Consider the following 26,140-nt stretch of genomic DNA (forward strand, 5'->3'; position numbering starts at 1 on the left):
CTGGACATCGCTAGCGATGTCGCAACGTGCAAAGTACCCTTAAGAATAGTAACGGTCAACCTATTCCCTGCACAGAATTGCTCTGGGTTTGTTTGGATTTTCAGAAGGCAAAAATGTTCCTCTTCATTGACAGCAAGAAGAAACACAGGAAGGTATAAAAATACTAAATAAATAAACGGAAGAAAGCTGCAGATCTCTTCATTGTGCGTTGATTAAACTTAATGGACATAAAATTGTGAACGGCTTCCATTCATCGTCCCCTGATCCTGTGGGGTATTTTTTTACATTCCCGGCACAATGTGACAATCAGACTCCGACCACATTAAATGGTGAAAACCACAAAATATGTTGCTGGCTTCATCTATCATGAGATAAGGAAGCTACAAGGGATGGTGACTGATATAGTGATGAATTAATATCACTCAATATATTTCACCCCTTCCTCAATGTACAAATTAAAAAGAAATACTATTAATAATAATGATATTCTTCTGCCGCATAATGAAGATCCGTTTGCCTACCTGCAGAGATGAGGACGAGGGGTGGGTAGTGGCGGCGCCCTGTGTCCCCCGTGTCTCGCTCCCTCTCTGTCCTCTTCCACTTGTAGAATGGAATGACAGAAATGCGCTGGCGTCTCCCAGGGCACAGTGACAGATAGCAGTGACGTGCGGGCAGGGTCTGGGCTGACACACTTGTCTGAGCAGGGTGAGATCTAAAGAAGAAAGAGAAAAGGTTCCTGAATAGTACGCAAAAAAAATCACCACTTCATACAATTTTGTAGGGAAACTTAACTACAGATATGGTCCGGGCAACAACTGGTTACAGGGCAACATGAAAGATACACCGTTACCTAACTACATGAGGGATACACCGCTACCTAACTACATGAGGGATACACCGCTACCTAACTACATGAGGGATACACCGCTACCTAACTACATGAGGGATACACCGCTACCTAACTACATGAGGTATACACCGCTACCTAACTACATGAGGTATACACCACTACCTAACTACATGAGGGATACACTGCTACCTAACTACATGAGGGATACACTGCTACCTAACTACATGAGGGATACACCACTACCTAACTACATGAGGGATACACCGCTACCTAACTACATGAGGGATACACCGCTACCTAACTACATGAGGTATACACCACTACCTAACTACATGAGGGATACACTGCTACCTAACTACATGAGGGATACACTGCTACCTAACTACATGAGGGATACACCGCTACCTAACTACATGAGGGATACACCGCTACCTAACTACATGAGGTATACACCACTACCTAACTACATGAGGGATACACTGCTACCTAACTACATGAGGGATACACTGCTACCTAACTACATGAGGGATACACCGTTACCTAACTACATGCGGGATATACCGCTACCTAACTACATGAGGGATACACCACTACCTAACTACATGAGGGATACACCGCTACCTAACTACATGAGGGATACACCACTACCTAACTACATGAGGGATACACCGCTACCTAACTACATGCGGGATATACCGCTACCTAACTACATGAGGTATACACCGCTACCTAACTACATGAGGGATACACCGCTACCTAACTACATGAGGGATACACCGCTACCTAACTACATGAGGGATACACCGCTACCTAACTACATGAGGGATACACCGCTACCTAACTACATGCGGGATATACCGCTACCTAACTACATGAGGGATACACCACTACCTAACTACATGAGGGATACACCGCTACCTAACTACATGAGGGATACACCGCTACCTAACTACATGAGGGATACACCGCTACCTAACTCCATGAGGGATACACCACTACCTAACTACATGAGGGATACACCACTACCTAACTACATGAGGGATACACCACTACCTAACTACATGAGGTATACACCGCTACCTAACTACATGAGGGATACACCGCTACCTAACTACATGAGGGATACACCGCTACCTAACTACATGAGGGGTACACCACTACCTAACTACATGAGGGATACACCACTACCTAACTACATGAGGTATACACCTCTACCTAACTACATGAGGGATACACCACTACCTAACTACATGAGGGATACACCACTACCTAACTACATGAGGGATACACTGCTACCTAACTACATGAGGGATACACCTCTACCTAACTACATGAGGGATACACCGCTACCTAACTACATGAGGGATACACCTCTACCTAACTACATGAGGGATACACCGCTACCTAACTACATGAGGGATACACCACTACCTAACTACATGAGGTATACACCGCTACCTAACTACATGAGGGATACACCGCTACCTAACTACATGAGGGATACACCACTACCTAACTACATGAGGTATACACCGCTACCTAACTACATGAGGGATACACCGCTACCTAACTACATGAGGGATACACCACTACCTAACTACATGAGGGATACACCACTACCTAACTACATGAGGGATACACCACTACCTAACTACATGAGGGATACACCTCTACCTAACTACATGAGGGATACACCGCTACCTAACTACATGAGAGATACACCGCTACCTAACTACATGAGGGATACACCGCTACCTAACTACATGAGGGATACACCGCTACCTAACTACATGAGGGATACACCGCTACCTAACTACATGAGGGATACACCACTACCTAACTACATGAGGGATACACCGCTACCTAACTACATGAGGGATACACCGCTACCTAACTACATGAGGGATACACCACTACCTAACTACATGAGGGATACACCGCTACCTAACTACATGAGGTATACACCGCTACCTAACTACATGAGGGATACACCGCTACCTAACTACATGAGGGATACACCACTACCTAACTACATGAGGGATACACCACTACCTAACTACATGAGGGATACACCGCTACCTAACTACATGAGGGATACACCTCTACCTAACTATATGAGGGATACACCACTACCTAACTACATGAGGGATACACCGCTACCTAACTACATGAGGGATACACCACTACCTAACTACATGAGGTATACACCGCTACCTAACTACATGAGGGATACACCTCTACCTAACTACATGAGGGATACACCTCTACCTAACTACATGAGGGATACACCGCTACCTAACTACATGAGGGATACACCACTACCTAACTACATGAGGTATACACCGCTACCTAACTACATGAGGGATACACCGCTACCTAACTACATGAGAGATACACCACTACCTAACTACATGAGGGATACACCGCTACCTAACTACATGAGGGATACACCGCTACCTAACTACATGAGGGATACACCGCTACCTAACTACATGAGGGATACACTGCTACCTAACTACATGAGGGATACACCATTACCTAACTACATGAGGGATACACTGGTACCTAACTACAGGAGGGATACACCATTACCTAACTACATGAGGGATACACCACTACCTAACTACATGAGGGATACACCGCTACCTAACTACATGATGGATACACCGTTACCTAACTACACGAGGGATACACCGCTACCTAACTACATGAGGGATACACCGCTACCTAACTACATGAGGGATACACCGCTACCTAACTACATGAGGGATACACCGCTACCTAACTACATGAGGGCTACACCGCTACCTAACTACATGAGGGATACACCACTACCTAACTACATGAGGGATACACCGCTACCTAACTACATGAGGGATACACCACTACATAACTACATGAGGGATACACCGCTACCTAACTACATGAGGTATACACCACTACCTAACTACATGAGGGATACACCGCTACCTAACTACATGAGGGATACACCGCTACCTAACTACATGAGGGATACACCGCTACCTAACTACATGAGGGCTACACCGCTACCTAACTACATGAGGGATACACCTCTACCTAACTACATGAGGGATACACCTCTACCTAACTACATGCGGGATACACCACTACCTAACTACATGAGGGATACACCTCTACCTAACTACATGAGGGATACACCACTACCTAACTACATGAGGGATACACCGCTACCTAACTATATGAGGGATACCCCGCTACCTAACTATATGTGGGATACACCTCTACCTAACTACATGAGGGATACACCACTACCTAACTACATGAGGGATACACCACTACATAACTACATGAGGGATACACCGCTACCTAACTACATGAGGTATACACCACTACATAACTACATGCGGGATACACTGCTACCTAACTACATGAGAGATACACCGCTACCTAACTACATGAGGGATACACCGCTACCTAACTACATGAGGGATACACCGCTACCTAACTACATGAGGGATACACCGCTACCTAACTACATGAGGGATACACCACTACCTAACTACATAAGGGATACACCGCTACCTAACTACATGAGGAATACACCTCTACCTAACTACATGAGGTATACACCACTACCTAACTACATGAGGGATACACCGCTACTTAACTACATGAGAGATACACCGCTACCTAACTTCATGAGGGATACACCGCTACCTAACTACATAAGGGATACACTGCTACCTAACTACATGAGGGATACACCGCTACGTAACTACATGAGGGATACACCGCTACGTAACTACATGAGGGATACACCGCTACCTAACTACATGAGGGATACACCGCTACCTAACTACATGAGGGATACACCGCTACCTAACTACATGAAGGATACACTGCTACCTAACTACATGAGGGATACACCGCTACCTAACTACATGAGGGATACACCGCTACCTATAGTCATATGAAAAAGTTTGGGCACCCCTATTAATGTTAACCTTTTTTCTTTACAACAATTTGGATTTTTGCAGCAGCTATTTCAGTTTCATATATCTAATAACTGATGGACTGAGTAATATTTCTGGATTGAAATGAGGTTTATTGTACTAACAGAAAATGTGCAATCCGCATTTAAAGAAAATTTGACTGGTGCAAAAGTATGGGCACCTCAACATAAAAGTGACATTAATATTTTGTAGATCCTCCTTTTGCAAACATAACAGCCTCTAGTCGCTTCCTGTAGCTTTCAATGAGTTCCTGGATCCTGGATGAAGGTATATTTGACCATTCCTGTTTACAAAACAATTCCAGTTCAGTTAAGTTTGATGGTCACCGAGCATGGACAGCACGCTTCAAATCATCCCACAGATGTTCAATGATATTCAGGTCTGGGGACTGGGATGGCCATTCCAGAACATTGTAATTGTTCCTCTGCATGAATGCCTGAGTAGATTTTGAGTGGTGTTTTGGATCATTGTCTTGCTGAAATATCTATCCCCTCCGTAACTTCAACTTCGTCACTGATTCTTGCACATTATTGTCAAGAATCTGCTGATACTGAGTTGAATCCATGTGGCCCTCAACTTTAACAAGATTCCCGGTGCCGGCATTGGCCACACAGCCCCAAAGCATGATGGAATCTCCACCAAATGTTACTGTGGGTAGCAAGTGCTTTTCTTGGAATGCCGTGTTTTTTTTGCCTCCATGCATAACGCCTTTTTGTATGACCAAACAACTCAATCTTTGTTTCATCAGTCCACAGGACCTTCTTCCAAAATGTAACTGGCTTGTCCAATGTGCTTTTGCATACCTCAGGCGACTCTGTTTGTGGCGTGCTTGCAGAAACGGCTTCTTTCGCATCACTCTCCCATACAGCTTCTCCTTGTGCAACGTGCGCTGTATTGTTGACCGATGCACATTGACACCATCTGCAACAAGATGAAGCTGCAGGTCTTTGGAGGTGGTCTGTGGATTGTCCCTGACTGTTCTCACCATTCTTCTTCTCTGCCTTTCTGATATTTTTCTTGGCCTGCCACTTCTGGGCTTAACAAGAACTGTACCTGTGTTCTTCCATTTCCTTACTATGTTCCTCACAGTGGAAACTGACAGTTTAAATCTCTGAGACAACTTTTTGTATCCTTCCCCTGAACAACTATGCTGAATAATCTTTGTTTTCAGATCATTTGAGAGTTGTTTTGAGGAGCCCATGATGCCACTCTTCATAGGAGATTCAAATAGGAGAACAACTTGCAAGTGGCCACCTTAAATACCTTTTCTCATGATTGGATACACCTGCCTATGAAGTTCAAAGCTCAGTGAGGTTACAAAACCAATTTAGTGCTTTAGTAAGTCAGTAAAAAGTAGTTAGGAGTGTTCAAATCAAGAAATTGATAAGGGTGCCCATACTTTTGCACTGATCAAATTTTGTTTAAATGCGGATTGCACATTTTCTGTTAGTACAATAAACCTCATTTCAATACAGAAATATTACTCAGTCCATCAGTTATTAGATATATGAAACTGAAATAGCAAAACCCCAAATTGTTATAAAGAAAAAAGGTTAACATTAACCCCTTAACGACCGCGGGCAGTAAAATAACGTCCTAGCGGTCATAACCTTACTTCCCGCGGTCTGCTGGCAGCAGCATGCTGCGATCGGCGCACATCTCAGCTGATTTTCACAGCTGAGATGTGTGCCTGCTAGGCACGAGCAGAATCGTTGTCTGCTCGTGCCGTTTAACCCCTTATATGGCGCTGTCAATATGTGACAGCGGCATTATAAGCGCGATCGCGGTAAACTTTTACTTACCGCCCGATACTGGAAGTCACGTGACGCGATCACGTGACTTCCGATAGTTGGTATGGTAGCACAGGGAAAACCACTTAAACACACCTCTGTAAAAATATATTTTATTCAAATTTATGGTAGAAAATATAAGACACCAAATGTCTGACATAAACACAAAAACACAGTGCTCATCAAGGCCTAGTGGAGAGCAGAGGGAGCGTGCAGAGATAGATAGCTGATAGTTAGATAGCTCTCAGTGAACTAGGAGGGACTGCAATACTCCTCAACTCCTCCTGCCTGCTTGCGGAGAGTGTTATAAGGTTTTGAACACTCCCCGCTCCAGGTGGCTGTCCCTATGTATCCCTGTACTCCACTGACCTATATCACCACCACCAGGTGCATTGTGAAAAGACCAAGACAACATATAATGTATTAAAATCTGTTGGTTCCTGACTAGGACTGGAGACTATGCTACAGTCCAGGTACTGTAAACAGCAATTTAGGACAGAGCTAATGGGCCCAACAAGATCGGTACCCACAGCTCCTCCCGACGCGTTTCCCCCCCTCCTAAATAAATGTTCGGGGGTTCATCAGGGGTGATTAGCCAACAACACCTGTGAATAGACAAAAACAGACAGTTGGTGTCTTCCAATATAAAATCCAACCAGTCTCCAAGAAATCCCCTAAGCATACAAGACTTACTTGGAACGGCATCCAAGTGTGGTGTAATAGCAGCAGCAGGGTGTGCTTATACAATATAGCTTGACACCATCAACACAAAGGACTATAGATGTCCTCCTGGAATTAAATATAGTTACACAACACGTAAGTCATTGTATCTCCAAAATACCTATGCACCATGCAGTAATGACACCTATCAGTGTATATTGTGCCACTACCTTCTAGAACAACTTACGTGTTGTGTAACTATATTTAATTCCAGGAGGACATCTATAGTCCTTTGTGTTGATGGTGTCAAGCTATATTGTATAAGCACACCCTGCTGCTGCTATTACACCACACTTGGATGCCGTTCCAAGTAAGTCTTGTATGTTTAGGGGATTTCTTGGAGACTGGTTGGATTTTATATTGGAAGACACCAACTGTCTGTTTTTGTCTATTCACAGGTGTTGTTGGCTAATCACCCCTGATGAACCCCCGAACATTTATTTAGGAGGGGGGGAAACGCGTCGGGAGGAGCTGTGGGTACCGATCTTGTTGGGCCCATTAGCTCTGTCCTAAATTGCTGTTTACAGTACCTGGACTGTAGCATAGTCTCCAGTCCTAGTCAGGAACCAACAGATTTTAATACATTATATGTTGTCTTGGTCTTTTCACAATGCACCTGGTGGTGGTGATATAGGTCAGTGGAGTACAGGGATACATAGGGACAGCCACCTGGAGCGGGGAGTGTTCAAAACCTTATAACACTCTCCGCAAGCAGGCAGGAGGAGTTGAGGAGTATTGCAGTCCCTCCTAGTTCACTGAGAGCTATCTAACTATCAGCTATCTATCTCTGCACGCTCCCTCTGCTCTCCACTAGGCCTTGTTGAGCACTGTGTTTTTGTGTTTATGTCAGACATTTGGTGTCTTATATTTTCTACCATAAATTTGAATAAAATATATTTTTACAGAGGTGTGTTTAAGTGGTTTTTCGTGTAATTCCACCTGGGTTGTTATCCTAATAGTGGTTTAAGGATGGTAGCACAGGGTCATGTGATGACTCCTGTACTACACATGACTTGCTTTCACTTTCGCTGTGCCCGCTGCACAGTGAAAAAGACAGTGAGCGTATCTGCTGTTTACAGCGGTATAGCTGTGATCAGCAGATAGTGCAGTGCGATCGGAGTGCTGATCGCAATAGCCCCCTAGGGAAACTAGTAAAATAAAAAAAAAGTTAAAAAAAATTTTTAAAACATTTAAAAAAAAACAAAAAAACCCTAAAAGTTCAAATCACCCCCCATTCGCCCCATTGAAAATTAAAGGGTTAAAAAAATAAAAAATATACACACATTTGGTATCGCCGCGTTCAGAAACGCCCGTTCTATCAAAATATAAAATCAATTAATCTGATCAGTATACGGCGTAGCGGCAAAAAAATTCCAAACGCCGAAACGACGTTTTTTTGTCACCACAACTTTTGCGCAAAATGCAATAAGAGGCGATCAAAACGTAGCATCTGAGTAAAAATGGTACCGTTAAAAACGTCAGCTCAAGACGCAAAAAATAAGCCGTCACTGAGCCATAGATCCCGAAAAATGAGAACGCTACGGGTCACGGAATATGGCGTAAAACGTGCGCCACTTTTTTCGGACAAATTTCCGATTTTTTTTTTAACCCCTTATATAAAAGTAAACCTATACATGTTTGGTGTCTACGAACTCGCACTGACCTGAGGCATCACACCCACACATCAGTTTTACCATATAGTGAACACAGTGAATAAAATATCTCAAAAACCATAGTGCTATCGCACTTTTTTGCAAGTTTTCTGCATTTGGAATTTTTTTGCCGTTTTCCAGTACACTATATGGTAAAACTGATGGTTTCATTTAAAAGTACAGCTCATTCCGCAAAAAATGAGCCCTCACATGACCATATTGACTGAAAAATAAAAAAGTTACGTCTCAGAAAAAGAAAACGGAAAGCGAAAAATCGGCCAGTCGTGAAGGGGTTAATAGGGGTGCCCAAAGTTTTTCATATGACTGTAACTACATGAGGGATACACCGCTACCTAACTACATGAGGGATACACCACTACCTAATTACATAAGGGATACACCGCTACCTAACTACATGTGTGATACACTGCTACCTAACTACATGAGAGATACACCGCTACCTAACTACATGAGGGATACACCGCTACCTAACTACATGAGGGATACACCGCTACCTAACTACATGAGGGATACACCGCTACCTAATTACATAAGGGATACACCGCTACCTAACTACATGTGTGATACACTGCTACCTAACTACATGAGGGATACACCGCTACCTAACTACATAAGGGATACACTGCTACCTAACTACATGCAGGATACACCGCTACCTAACTACATGAGGGATGTAAGGGGTAGTCGGACCCCCGAACCGGGAAAGAGAATCCCCCCCTGAAGACGCCACAGTAGTATGGTGGCAAATTGTAAATGTTGATGGTAAAATGTTACCTGTCGTAAACTGTTTCCCCACTAGGTGCCAGTCTAGAGCAGTGGTTCCCCTGGTAACAGTGGCAGGGAAGGAAGGGGCAGGGCAGCCTAGGTGGGGAAGGAAGGGTTCTGAATGCAGAGTCCAGTGTGCAGTGAGATGTGAGAGGCGAGCAAGCTCGGTCTGAGGTGACGGGGCAGAGTGTGGGAGTGAGACGAGGCAGTCAGCCTGAGTGAGTACTCTTGGCTAGAAAGCAGAGGAAACCCATGAGAAACGGTGGAAGAGTTGGGACTAGTCCGGAGCCGGTGGTGTGTACTAGAGTGGAGTGCAGCTATCAGGGGGATAACAAGTGGCCCCTGCAGGCGAAGGTTAGTGCCCTGACAAAGAAGTGGAGAGGTGAGAACTTATCCAGAGCCGGTAGTGTGTGCTGGATCTGCCCTACAGTAAATCCGGGTTAGAGCGCAGCTACTAGGGGGTTAACGTATGTCCCCTGCAGGCAAAGGAAAGTGCCCGTAGAGAAAAAGGAAACCGTTTTTGTAGAAAAGGACCTGTAACTTGTAACGTACTAAAGTAAACCTGCTGCAAACAGAAAGATGGAAGCTTTGTTTAATAAATCGGTGTTTGGTTTATCTGCTGTCTGTAACTGCCTCTTTCCTGTGTGTGAAAAGGGAGCTGAAGAGCACAGAAACAATGCTGACATGAATGGGCCCCATGCATCCACACTCTGCCCCAACAACACACCTGTCTTACTAGTGACGGCCGGGCCGGGGGTCAGCCTGCGGCCCACAAGGCGAGGGGACCCGACTACACCCCCTGAGGTGCCCCCTTCCCCCGTTACATTTTGGCGTAGTCGGCAGGATCAAGCCCGCAGAAGAGAAACCCCGAGCAGAGACCAAGTGGTGCCTGATGTACTGAACAGGCCACAAGATGGCGGCAAGATGGCGGCCGTCCTCATGGATTTAGTGAAGGCGCGAAAAGTGGGCGCCAAACGAAAAGCGCTGGGCTGGCCTGTAAGGAAGAAGCCCGGAGTGCACCGCCCAAAGAGGGGAGGTGCTTGCCCCGAGATACCGCAGGAGGCTGAAGGGCCTGAACCGGAGAAGGAAGTACCGGAGCCACCGGGTTATGAGCCGTTTCATAGGCTACCCCGCTTACCTGGACAGTCCCTCTCCGAATCTGTGAGGGCCCAGCGGGCTGAATGGCTGCGTGCATACCACCCAGTGTGAGGGTTAATCATCCGGAAGAAAAAGATCTGTTTGTTGTCGAAAGCCGGTACTGTTGGAAGCCGGTGAGTCTTTATAGTTAAAGCTACGTTAAAAGAACTGAACCCGGGAATAGAAGAATGCAGGGACTATGCATGGACTTCTCCCGCGACTGTTAAGTAAAGAACCCTTTTGTTTCTGTTGGTCGCGGCTCATCTAAGACCGGGAGCGCTTGAGGAGAGCCTCCGGGCAGAAGATCAGCCAAGACCGGGAGCTCCCCTGGAGGGACTCCGGGCACCGGACTTGTGTGCCAATCTGGTGTGCTTTGATACGTTAGTCTTAAAATGTTTTTTTTTTTATTGATAAGAAAGAAAAAGAATACTGCTGAAGAAACGTGTGTGTGTTTTCCATATGCGTTGTCTTGCAGGTGCGGAACCTCGCCAGGAGGCTGAGGTTAAAGAGGGGAGGAATGTAAGGGGTAGTCGGACCCCCGAACCGGGAAAGAGAATCCCCCCCTGAAGACGCCACAGTAGTATGGTGGCAAATTGTAAATGTTGATGGTAAAATGTTACCTGTCGTAAACTGTTTCCCCACTAGGTGCCAGTCTAGAGCAGTGGTTCCCCTGGTAACAGTGGCAGGGAAGGAAGGGGAAGGGCAGCCTAGGTGGGGAAGGAAGGGTTCTGAATGCAGAGTCCAGTGTGCAGTGAGATGTGAGAGGCGAGCAAGCTCGGTCTGAGGTGACGGGGCAGAGTGTGGGAGTGAGACGAGGCAGTCAGCCTGAGTGAGTACTCTTGGCTAGAAAGCAGAGGAAACCCATGAGAAACGGTGGAAGAGTTGGGACTAGTCCGGAGCCGGTGGTGTGTACTAGAGTGGAGTGCAGCTATCAGGGGGATAACAAGTGGCCCCTGCAGGCGAAGGTTAGTGCCCTGACAAAGAAGTGGAGAGGTGAGAACTTATCCAGAGCCGGTAGTGTGTGCTGGATCTGCCCTACAGTAAATCCGGGTTAGAGCGCAGCTACTAGGGGGTTAACGTATGTCCCCTGCAGGCAAAGGAAAGTGCCCGTAGAGAAAAAGGAAACCGTTTTTGTAGAAAAGGACCTGTAACTTGTAACGTACTAAAGTAAACCTGCTGCAAACAGAAAGATGGAAGCTTTGTTTAATAAATCGGTGTTTGGTTTATCTGCTGTCTGTAACTGCCTCTTTCCTGTGTGTGAAAAGGGAGCTGAAGAGCACAGAAACAATGCTGACATGAATGGGCCCCATGCATCCACACTCTGCCCCAACAACACACCTGTCTTACTAGTGACGGCCGGGCCGGGGGTCAGCCTGCGGCCCACAAGGCGAGGGGACCCGACTACACCCCCTGAGGTGCCCCCTGCCCCCGTTACAGGGATACACCGCTACCTAACTACATGTGTGATTCACTGCTACCTAACTACATGAGGGATACACCGCTACCTAACTACATGTGTGATACACCGCTACCTAACTACATGAGAGATACACCGCTACCTAACTACATGAGGGATACACCGCTACCTAACTACATGAGAGATACACCGCTACCTAACTACATGAGGGATACACCGCTACCTAACTACATGAGGGATACACCACTACCTAACTACATGAGGGATACACCGCTACCTAACTACATGAGAGATACACTGCTACCTAACTACATGAGGGATACACCGCTACCTAACTACATGAGGGATACACCGCTACCTAACTACATGTGTGATACACCGCTACCTAACTACATGAGAGATACACCGCTACCTAACTACATGAGGGATACACCGCTACCTAACTACATGAGAGATACACCGCTACCTAACTACATGAGGGATACACCGCTACCTTAATACATGAGGGATACACCGCTACCAAACTACATGAGGGATACACCACTACCTAACTACATGAGGGATACACCGCTACCTAACTACATGAGGTATACACGGCTACCTAACTACATGAGGGATACACCACTACCTAACTACATGAGGTATACACGGCTACCTAACTACATGAGGGATACACCACTACCTAACTACATGAGGGATACACCACTACCTAACTACATGAGGGATACACCACTACCTAACTACATGAGGGATACACCACTACCTAACTACATGAGGGATACACCACTACCTAACTACATGAGGGATACACCGCTACCTAACTACATGAGGGATACACCACTACCTAACTACATGAGGGATACACCGCTACCTAACTACATGAGGGATACACTGCTACCTAACTACATGAGGGATACACCGCTACCTAACTACATGAGGGATACACCGCTACCTAACTACATGAGGAATACACCGCTACCTAACTAGATGAGGGATACACCGTTACCTAACTACATGAGGGATACACCGCTACCTAACTACATGAGAGATACACCGCTACCTAACTACATGAGGGATACACCGCTACCTAACTACAGGAGGGATACACCGTTACCTAACTACATGAGGGATACACCGCTACCTAACTACATGAGAGATACACCGCTACCTAACTACATGAGGGATACACCGCTACCTAACTACAGGAGGGATACACCACTACCTAACTACATGAGATTCACCGCTACCTAACTACATGAGGGATTGTTACAGGGCTAGCGCCAATATTAATTATAGCCAATACGTTGGCTTGTTAATAATGTAATATGGGCTAACTCCTGATATTAATTTTTATTATCAGATTTGGCTAATAATAGTTAATATGCAATGTAACATACATTTAGACGCTTAACGCTATATAATCCTTTGCTGATTGAATATATATATGGTAACTAGGGATGAGCGAATGTTTTCGCCACTATTTGGTATCCAACGGATAAAACTACATCCGCTCTGATACTTTCAGCTTCATTTCTGACTTCCTGGCGCGTGTTTTCCAGTCAATTGCCCCCAGATCCGGTGTAATCCACACGAGGGAGAGAGGGAGAGAGACTGTGCTTGCACTGTTTCTGCCTTTTCCTCGGTCACCACAGCTTGCCGTTAGGTCCAATGTGAAATTATTCTGGTTTCCCATAGACTTACATTGGGCGTCGAATATTCGCAAACAGTCGAATAGCGGTGACGTATTCGCCGGATATTCGCCGAAGCAAATATTAGAGTATTCGATGAACCCTAATGGTAGCCCATAATCATCAACCTTAATATGGTTGAAGTACAGTGCCTTGCGAAAGTATTTGGCCCCCTAGAATTTTTCAACCTTTTCCCACATTTCAGGCTTCAAACATAAAGATAAAAATTTAAATTTTATGGTGAAGAATCAACAACAACAAGTGGGACACATAATTGTGAAGTTGAACGAAATTTATTGTTTATTTTAAATTTTTGTACAAAATAAATAACTGAAAATTGGGGCGTGCAATATTATTCATCCCCTTTACTTTCAGTGCAGCAAACACTCCAGAAGTTGATTGAGGATCTCTGAATGATCCAATGTTGTCCTCAATGACTGATGATGATAAATATAATCCCCTGTGTGTAATCAAGTCTCCGTATCAATGCACCTGCTCTGTGATCGTCTCAGCGTTCTGTTTAAAGCGCAGATAGCATCATGAAGACCAAGGAACACAACAGGCAGGTCCATGATAGTACAGTGCACTGCACTATTAATTGGTTGCATTATTTTCCATTTTGATATGTGATATTTTATTCTGACTGGTGTTGAAATTCTGTATTGTTATTTGAGATACCCTGGCGGTACAGCCGTCTGTCAAAAATCAAAAATCAAATCTTTATTCTTGTCTGTGTATAGATATACTATTAATAATGAGGTTATTTATACCTAGATCATGTAATTTTCAGATTTTCAACCCCAGTTTGTTACCGTTTTCTCCAAGGTATATTTATTATCAAAATCGTATGGTTATTTGAAAATTAATTGGTATTCACTGTATTGTAACCCTGTAATATTTAGTGTATTCTGGTTGTGTACATGTCCACTAGTCCCTAGTGTGATTTGAATTTGTGAAGCACCTTGTTGTATCTAATATTTTGAGAATTTTTGTTGTTTGAATAAATCAATTTTACATTGAGGCCTTGTGTTACCATATATATATTCAACCAGCAAAGGATTATATAGCGTTAAATGTGTAAATGTATGTTACATTGCATATTAACTATTAGTAGCCAAATCTGATAATAAAAATGAATATCAGGAGTTAGCCCATATTACATTATTAACAAGCCAATTTATTGGTGACAATAATTATTATTGGCGCTAGCATTCTAACAATCTCACATGTAGCTAGGTAGCGGTGTATCCCTCATGTAGTTAGGTAGCGGTGTATCCCTCATGTAGTTAGGTAGCGGTGTATCCTTCATGTAGTTAGGTAGCGGTGTATCCTTCATGTAGTTAGGTAGCGGTGTATCCCTCATGTAGTTAGGTAGCGGTGTATCCCTCATGTAGTTAGGTAGCGGTGTATCCCTCATGTAGTTAGGTAGTGGTGTATACTTCATGTAGTTAGGTAGCAGTGTATCCCTCATGTAGTTAGGTAGCGTTTTTTCCCTCATGTAGTTAGGTAACAGTGTATCCCTCATGTAGTTAGGTAGTGGTGTATCCCTCATGTAGTTAGGTAGCGGTGTATCCCTCATGTAGTTAGGTAGCGGTGTATCCCTCATGTAGTTAGGTAGCGGTGTATCCTTCATGTAGTTAGGTAGCGGTGTATCCTTCATGTAGTTAGGTAGCGGTGTATCCCTCATGTCGTTAGGTAGCGGTGTATCCCTCATGTAGTTAGGTAGCGGTGTATCCCTCATGTAGTTAGGTAGTGGTGTATCCTTCATGTAGTTAGGTAGCAGTGTATCCCTCATGTAGTTAGGTAGCGTTTTTTCCCTCATGTAGTTAGGTAGTGGTGTATCCGTCATGTAGTTAGGTAACAGTGTATCCCTCATGTAGTTAGGTAGTGGTGTATCCCTCATGTAGTTAGGTAGCGGTGTATCTCTCATGTAGTTAGGTAGAGGTGTATCCCTCATGTAGTTAGGTAGCGGTGTATCCCTCATGTAGTTAGGTAGCGGTGTATCCCTCATGTAGTTAGGTAGCGGTGTATCCCTCATGTAGTTAGGTAGCGGTGTATCCCTCATGTAGTTAGGTAGCGGTGTATCCCTCATGTAGTTAGGTAGCGGTGTATCCCTCATGTAGTTAGGTAGTCGTGTATACCGCATGTAGTTAGGTAGCGGTGTATCCCTCATGTAGTTAGGTAGCAGTGTATCCCTCATGTAGTTAGGTAGCGGTGTATCCCTCATGTAGTTAGGTAGCGGTGTATCCCTCATGTAGTTAGGTAGCAGTGTATCCGACATGTAGCTTGGTAGCCGTGTATACCGCATGTAGTTAGGTAGCGGAGTATCCCTCATGTAGTTAGGTAGCGGTGTATTCCTCATGTAGTTAGGTAGCGGTGTATCCCTCATGTAGTTAGGTAGCGGTGTATCCCTCATGTAGTTAGGTAGCTGTGTATCCCTCATGTAGTTAGGTAGCGGTGTATCCCTCATGTAGTTAGGTAGCGGTGTATCCCGCATGTAGTTAGGTAGAGGTGTATCCCTCATGTAGTTAGGTAGCGGTGTATACCTCATGTAGTTAGGTAGCGGTGTATCCCTCATGTAGTTAGGTAGTGGTGTATCCCTTATGTAGTTAGGTAGCAGTGTATCCAACATGTAGTTAGGTAGCGGTATATCCCGCATGTAGTTAGGTAGCGGTGTATCCCTCATGTAGTTAGGTAGTGGTGTATCCCTCATGTAATTAGGTAGTGGTGTATACCTCATGTAGTTAGGTAGCGGTGTATCCCTCATGTAGTTAGGTAGCGGTGTATCCCCCATGTAGTTAGGTAGCAGTGTATCCCTCATGTAGTTAGGTAGTGGTGTATCCCTCATGTAGTTAGGTAGTGGTGTATCCCGCATGTAGTTAGGTAGCGGTGTATCCCTCATGTAGTTAGGTAGTGGTGTATCCCGCATGTAGTTAGGTAGCGGTGTATCCCTCACGTAGTTAGGTAGTGGTGTATACCTCATGTAGTTAGGTAGCGGTGTATCCCTCATGTAATTAGGTAGCGGTGTATCCAACATGCAGTTAGGTAGCGGTGTATCCCTCATGTAGTTAAGTAGCAGTGTATCCCGCATGTAGTTAGGTAGCGGTGTATCCCTCATGTAGTTAGGTAGTGGTGTATCCCTCATGTAGTTAGGTAGCGGTGTATACCTCATGTAGTTAGGTAGCGGTGTATCCCTCATGTAGTTAGGTAGCGGTGTATCCCTCATGTAGTTAGGTAGTGGTGTATCCCTCATGTAGTTGGGTAGCGGTGTATCCCTCATGTAGTTAGGTAGCGGTGTATCCCTCATGTAGTTAGGTAGCGGTGTATCCCTCATGTAGTTAGGTAGCGGTGTATCCCTCATGTAGTTAGGTAGCGGTGTATCCCACATGTAGTTAGGTAGCGGTGTATACCTCATGTAGTTAGGTAGTGGTGTATCCGTCATGTAGTTAGGTAGCAGTGTATCCCTCATGTAGTTAGGTAGCAGTGTATCCCTCATGTAGTTAGGTAGCGGTGTATCCCTCATGTAGTTAGGTAGTGATGTATCCGTCATGTAGTTAGGTAGCGGTGTATCCGTCATGTAGTTAGGTAGTGGTGTATACGTCATGTAGTTAGGTAGCGGTGTATCCCTCATGTAGTTAGGTAGCGGTGTATCCCTCATGTAGTTAGGTAGCGGTGTATCCCTCATGTAGTTAGGTAGCGGTGTATCCCTCATGTAGTTAGGTAGTGATGTATCCGTCATGTAGTTAGGTAGCGGTGTATCCGTCATGTAGTTAGGTAGCGGTGTATCCCGCATGTAGTTAGGTAGCGGTGTATCCCTCATGTAGTTAGGTAGCGGTGTATCCCTCATGTAGTTAGGTAGCGGTGTATCCCTCATGTAGTTAGGTAGCGGTGTATCCCTCATGTAGTTAGGTAGCGGTGTATCCCTCATGTAGTTAGGTAGCGGTGTATCCCTCATGTAGTTAGGTAGTGATGTATCCGTCATGTAGTTAGGTAGCGGTGTATCCGTCATGTAGTTAGGTAGCGGTGTATCCCGCATGTAGTTAGGTAGCGGTGTATCCCTCATGTAGTTAGGTAGCGGTGTATCCCTCATGTAGTTAGGTAGCGGTGTATCCCGCATGTAGTTAGGTAGCGGTGTATTCCTCATGTAGTTAGGTAGCGGTGTATCCCTCATGTAGTTAGGTAGCGGTGTATCCCTCATGTAGTTAGGTAGCGGTGTATCCCTCATGTAGTTAGGTAGTGGTGTATCCCTCATGTAGTTAGGTAGCGGTGTATCCCTCATGTAGTTAGGTAGCGGTGTATCCCTCATGTAGTTAGGTAGCGGTGTATCCCTCATGTAGTTAGGTAGTGGTGTATCCCTCATGTAGTTAGGTAGTGGTGTATCCCTCATGTAGTTGGGTAGCGGTGTATCCCTCATGTAGTTAGGTAGCGGTGTATCCCTCATGTAGTTAAGTAGCGGTGTATCCCTCATGTAGTTAGGTAGCGGTGTATCCCTCATGTAGTTAGGTAGCGGTGTATCCCTCATGTAGTTAGGTAGCGGTGTATCCCTCATGTAGTTAGGTAGCGGTGTATCCCTCATGTAGTTAGGTAGCGGTGTATCCCTCATGTAGTTAGGTAGCGGTGTATCCCTCATGTAGTTAGGTAGCGGTGTATACTGCATTTAGTCAGGTAGCTGTGTATGGTTGGTAGGCGACTTGTGCCAATGGCCAAACAACCTAGAAAAGATGTAAACTATTTACAATATGCACAATATATACAATATGCGTAAAATGTATATAGCTCATGGTAGCGGGAAGTGTCCCAAAATATCATTGTGTAGTATGTACACAATCCCTAAATGTATATTTGTCCTTCATTTACATCTCTTACATGTCACACAATCCCTCTGTTACCTTTGCAAGTTTCACACAATACATTGTTATTATGTAGTCAGGTAGCAGTGTATCCCTACATGAAGCATAGATGGCTACCTGACTATATGCAGGATACATGATACCATGGTAATTACTATTGTTAGGAGATTGGCCTCTAATCTAATGGTCCTTTGTTCATCACTATTGATACTTGCATTTTAATGATGGCATGTAAATGACCCAGGGGTGTGCACAAAGGCAGACTTGTAAGACATGTAAATGAGGCAGAGGTACAGGAATGTATTCAATGGGAAGATGTTTGGGCAAAACAGAATGTATTGTGTGAATGTATTATGTGACACTTACACAGGTAACAGAGGGATTGTGTGACTTGTGAGGGATGTAAATGAGGGACAATCATACATTTAGGGATAGTGTACACATTACACAATGATATTTTGGGACACTTCCCGCTACCCTGAGCTATATATATTTTATACATATTGTATATACTGGTCATATTATAAATAGTTTAGATCTTTTCTATGTTGTTTGGCACATTCCTATGTTTAATCACTTAGTATTTTTCTGTTTAGCGACTATTTGACAAAGTACCGGGAAAGTCGAAATGTCCATTGACACAAGCCACCCACCATCCATACACTGCTACATGACTACATGCGATATACACCGCTACCTAACTACATGCGGGATATACCGCTACCTAACTAGATGAGGGATACACCTCTACCTAACTACATGAGGGATACACCTCTACCTAACTACATGAGGGATACACCTCTACCTAACTACATGAGGGATACACCGCTACCTAACTACATGAGGGATACACCGCTACCTAACTACATGAGGGATACACCGCTACCTAACTGCATGTTGGATACACCGCTACCTAACTACATGAGGGATACACCGCTACCTAACTACATGCGGGATACACCACTACCTAACTACATGAGGGATACACCGCTACCTAACTACATGAGGGATACACCGCTACCTAACTACATGAGGGATACACCGCTACCTAACTACATGAGGGATACACCGCTACCTAACTACATGAGGGATACACCACTACCTAACTACATGAGGGATACACCGCTACCTAACTACATGAGGGATACACCGCTACCTAACTACATGAGGGATACACCACTACCTAACTACATGAGGGATACACCGCTACCTAACTACATGAGGGATACACCGCTACCTAACTACATGAGGGATACACCGCTACCTAACTACATGAGGGATACACCGCTACCTAACTACATGAGGTATACACCACTACCTAACTACATGAGGGATACACCGCTACCTAACTGCATGTTGGATACACCGCTACCTAACTACATGAGGGATACACCGCTACCTAACTACATGAGGGATACACTGCTACCTAACTACATGAGGGATACACCACTACCTAACTACATGAGGGATACACCACTACCTAACTACATGAGGGATACACCGCTACCTAACTATATGAGGGATACACCACTACCTAACTACATGAGGGATACACCGCTACCTAACTACATGACGGATACACCGCTACCTAACTACATGAGGGATACACTGCTACCTAACTACATGAGGGATACACCACCACCTAACTACATGAGGGATACACCGCTACCTAACTACATGAGGGACACACCGCTACCTAACTACATGAGGTATACACCACTACCTAACTACATGAGGGATACACCGCTACCTAACTACATGAGGGATACACCGCTACCTAACTACATGAGGGATACACCGCTACCTAACTACATGAGGGATACACCGCTGCCTAACTACATGAGGGATACACCGCTACCTAACTACATGCGGGATACACCCCTACCTAACTACATGAGGGATACACCACTACCTAACTACATGAGGGATACACCGCTACCTAACTACATGAGGGATACACCGCTACCTAACTACATGAGGGATACACCGCTACCTAACTACATGAGGGATACACCACTACCTAACTACATGAGGGATACACCGCTACCTAACTGCATGTTGGATACACCGCTACCTAACTACATGAGGGATACACCGCTACCTAACTACATGAGGGATACACTGCTACCTAACTACATGAGGGATACACCACTACCTAACTACATGAGGGATACACCACTACCTAACTACATGAGGGATACACCGCTACTTAACTACATGAGGGATACACCACTACCTAACTACATGAGGGATACACCGCTACCTAACTACATGACGGATACACCGCTACCTAACTACATGAGGGATACACTGCTACCTAACTACATGAGGGATACACCACCACCTAACTACATGAGGGATACACCGCTACCTAACTACATGAGGGACACACCGCTACCTAACTACATGAGGTATACACCACTACCTAACTACATGAGGGATACACCGCTACCTAACTACATGAGGGATACACCGCTACCTAACTACATGAGGGATACACCGCTACCTAACTACATGAGGGATACATCGCTACCTAACTACATGCGGGATACACCGCTACCTAACTACATGAGGTATACACCACTACCTAACTACATGAGGGATACACCGCTACCTAACTACATGAGGGATACACCGCTACCTAACTACATGAGGGATACACCGCTACCTAACTACATGAGGGATACACTGCTACCTAACTACATGAGGGATACACCACTACCTAACTACATGAGGGATACACCACTACCTAACTACATGAGGGATACACCGCTACCTAACTACATGAGGGATACACTGCTACCTAACTACATGAGGGATACACCACCACCTAACTACATGAGGGATACACCGCTACCTAACTACATGAGGGATACACCGCTACCTAACTACATGAGGTATACACCACTACCTAACTACATGAGGGATACACCGCTACCTAACTACATGAGGGATACACCGCTACCTAACTACATGAGGGATACACCGCTACCTAACTACATGAGGGATACACCGCTACCTAACTACATGAGGGATACACCGCTACCTAACTACATGAGGGATACACTGCTACCTAACTACATGAGGGATACACCACCACCTAACTACATGAGGGATACACCGCTACCTAACTACATGAGGGACACACCGCTACCTAACTACATGAGGTATACACCACTACCTAACTACATGAGGGATACACCGCTACCTAACTACATGAGGGATACACCGCTACCTAACTACATGAGGGATACACCGCTACCTAACTACATGAGGGATACACCGCTACCTAACTACATGAGGGATACACCGCTACCTAACTACATGCGGGATACACCACTACCTAACTACATGAGGGATACACTGCTACCTAACTACATGAGGGATACACCACTACCTAACTACATGAGGGATACACCGCTACCTAACTACATGAGGGATACACCGCTACCTAACTACATGAGGGATACACCGCTACCTAACTACATGAGGGATACACCACTACCTAACTACATGAGGGATACACCGCTACCTAACTACATGAGGGATACACCGCTACCTAACTACATGAGGGATACACTGCTACCTAACTACATGAGGGATACACCACCACCTAACTACATGAGGGATATACCGCTACCTAACTACATGAGGGATACACCGCTACCTAACTACATGAGGTATACACCACTACCTAACTACATGAGGGATACACCGCTACCTAACTACATGAGGGATACACCGCTACCTAACTACATGAGGGATACACCGCTACCTAACTACATGAGGGATACACTGCTACCTAACTACATGAGGGATACACCACTACCTAACTACATGAGGGATACACCACTACCTAACTACATGAGGGATACACCGCTACCTAACTACATGAGGGATACACCACTACCTAACTACATGAGGGATACACCGCTACCTAACTACATGACGGATACACCGCTACCTAACTACATGAGGGATACACTGCTACCTAACTACATGAGGGATACACCACCACCTAACTACATGAGGGATACACCGCTACCTAACTACATGAGGGATACACCGCTACCTAACTACATGAGGTATACACCACTACCTAACTACATGAGGGATACACCGCTACCTAACTACATGAGGGATACACCGCTACCTAACTACATGAGGGATACACCGCTACCTAACTACATGAGGGATACACCTCTACCTAACTACATGAGGGATACACCGCTACCTAACTACATGAGGGATACACCGCTACCTAACTACATGAGGGATACACCGCTACCTAACTACATGAGGGATACACTGCTACCTAACTACATGAGGGATACACCGCTACAAACTAGGGAGAAGCCGTTTGAGCCGTTACTTGGTTCTTTTCATATCTTCCCTATGTGGCAGGGTTAACAGGGTTGGTGGTTTGGTTTTATTACAATTGTGTTCTCCATTGTATCCAACTTTGTCTTCCATTCACACCTCTGTGGCCTCGATTTTATTATTTTTCTTGCAAAAAATTCTTTTGACTGTTTTCTACTCAAGAATAAATATTTTTGATAATTTTTTCCAATAAACACAATTTTTTACATAACTTCAGTGCCATTTCCTTCTTTGTCTAATATGTTTCGGTTTGAAGTTGGCACCCCTCCTGTGGGAACCTATGGAGTGTTTCCCCCAGAGTATTGAGTATTTAGCCATGTATTTTTTGTTTACAAAAAACTAGGGAGAAGAGCTGTCCCATAATCCGGGGCTGGTGAATAAGGGATCTGGAATGGCAGTAATGTTAGTTGTCACCCAGGTTTCCCAGGAGAGAAACAGCTGACAGGTCACTGCATATGACATTACTGTGTACAAATAATGGACATGGGTCCTCATGAGCTTTATTACTGCACCGTATAAAAGCAAATAATGTAATGTATGTGCACAGTGCCTGCACCAGCAGAATAGTGAGTGCAGCTCTGGAGTATAATGCAGGATGTAACTCAGGATCAGTACAGGATAAGTAATGTAATATATGTACACAGTGAATCTACCAGCAGAATAGTGAGTGCAGCAGCAGAATAGTGAGTGCAGCTCTGGAGTATAATACAGGATGTAAGGCAGGATCAGTAATGTATGTACACAGTGACTCCACCAGCAGAATAGTGAGTGCAGTTCTGGAGTATAATGCAGGATGTAACTCTGGGTCAGTAATGTAATGTGTGTACAGTGTATGTTATGCGGATTCAGGCTATTTATCATGAATACTTATACTGTATAGTAAAGTATGAAATTTCTCTTCCAACCTTTGGACAGCGGTGACATTACATGGTTAAATCCCAGTGGGCGTGGCTAAGGGGCCTCTGGTGACGTCATAGCTATGTGACCAGTAGGGGCGGGGCTTATGCTGATAAATCAGCGTGCGGCAGCTTCCTCCCGCTTTCTGCCCTACTGCCTCCTGAGATCGCCATGGCTCCTGTGGTCAGGATCGAGCTCCTCACGCCGTGTTCCAGGGATGAAGCCTTCCTGCCCCCGGTGATGGCTGCTCCGCTCCACGCTGCCTCATGCAGTCCGCCCGGCCGACAGGCCCGCTCACGGAACCCAAGCTGCCAGCAGGCCCGCTCCCGCAGCCCACCCGTCCTACAGGCCTGCAGCCCACCCCGCCTGCGGTCCCGCTCCCGCAGCCCACCAGTCCGGCAAGCGCGCTCTCGCAGTCCACCCGTCCTACAGCCTTGCAGCCCTCCACGCCTGCGGTCCCGCTCCCGCAGCCCACCCGTCCTGCAGGCTTACAGCCCATCCGTCCTGCGTGCCCGCTCCCGCCGCCCTCCCGTACTACAGCCTTGCAGCCCACCCCGCCTGCATGCCTGCTCCCGCAGCCCACCCCTCCTGCAAACCCGTAGCCCACCTGTCCTACAGCCTTGCAGCCCACCCCGCCTGCATGCCCGCTCCCGCAGCCCACCCCGCCTGCATGCTCACTCCCGCAGCCCACCCCGCCTGCATGCCCGCTCCCGCAGCCCACCCCGCCTGCATGCCCGCTCCCGCAGCCCACCCCGCCTGCAGGCCCTCTCTGCGGTGTGATATAACGTCATGAGCTAACTTTATGTCAGCGCTTGTGATCCCGCGGCTGCTCACCGCTGTTGTCACCCCTGCTGTGACTTGACTGAGACAGTGGGTATGGGACGCCGGATTAGGGATTTTGGGAATAAATTGGTGAATGAGGGTGTCTGTTGTATTTATTTCTTTAATAATTTTAATAATTTTCTCTTGATGTATTTCAGGTTCGCGTTTAGGAATCGTCGTGGGACCTTGCTATGGATTACGTCGGACATTTTTTAATAACATTTGTAATAAATTGGTGAACGAGGGATGTAGTGGGGGGTGATTGTCCATATAAATTTTATTTTTCGTTCTATGGATTAGTAATGGAGGTATCTGATAGATGCCAAACCATGACTAATACCAGGGCTTGATGTCAGCTGGCAATTCACAGCTGACATCAACCCCATTTATTACCCCATTTGCCACCGCACCAGAGCTAATAGGAGGGAGCCCGCGCCGTCTTTTTTAAATTATTTATTGGGAGCTAACACACCCTTTAGTGCCACAGGAAAGTGAAAGGCACTAAAGGGTGCAAGCTTACAAAATGCTGTGGATTGGGACATTAGACAGTGTGTCCTCCCATTTCCTGTCCACCACCATTAACTTGAACGGCGACAGCTATAGGCATAGAAGTGGTGTCTAGGTATAGTAAAGTATCCATGCGCTACGCAATGAAACCACATAAAGCGCCACCTGGTGGAAAACAACAGAGTTAGCATTTTTATCTTGAAAACGGAACGAGATAGAGAAAAAAAGTGAATTACAAAGTTGCAGGGCATCATCAATTCAATACGAATCGACACCTTGCATACAGAAATGCTATGATTAGAACGTGTAAAACTCACAAGACTGCGGACGTGAAGCGATACCTCATGGAGACCTTCCTATAAGTCATTAGGTATGGTGGCTGTGTGGAGTGGCCTCCACGCTCACCTGACCCCATTGGACTTCTTTCTGTGAGGTCACATCAAACAGCAGGTGTATGCGACATGGTGCAAGGTGTCGATTCATATTGAATTGATGATGCCCTACAATTTTTTAATTCACTTGTTACTCTTATCTCGTTCTGTTTTTGAGATAAAAATACTAACTGTTGTTTTCCACCAGGTGGCGCTATAGGTAGTTTCATTGCGTAGCGCATGGATACTTTACTATACCTAGACACCACTTCTATGCC

General features: G+C 45.4%; 1 protein-coding gene across 1 annotated transcript in view; it reads right to left on the minus strand.

The window, feature by feature from the left end:
• The window catches only part of RNF207 (ring finger protein 207), a 159,585-nt gene extending 135,317 nt beyond the window's left edge, over positions 1-24,268 (minus strand). The window contains exons 1-2 of the mRNA XM_075328790.1: positions 24,171-24,268; positions 522-712 (exon numbers count right to left, since the gene is read on the minus strand). The gene's annotated coding sequence lies outside the window, so the exon portion shown is untranslated. The remainder of the gene's footprint in view (positions 1-521; positions 713-24,170) is intronic.
• Between the last annotated feature and the right edge of the window lie 1,872 nt (positions 24,269-26,140).

The sequence above is a fragment of the Anomaloglossus baeobatrachus genome, chromosome 11, assembly GCF_048569485.1.
Source record: "Anomaloglossus baeobatrachus isolate aAnoBae1 chromosome 11, aAnoBae1.hap1, whole genome shotgun sequence".
Taxonomy (NCBI): Eukaryota; Metazoa; Chordata; class Amphibia; order Anura; family Aromobatidae; genus Anomaloglossus; species Anomaloglossus baeobatrachus.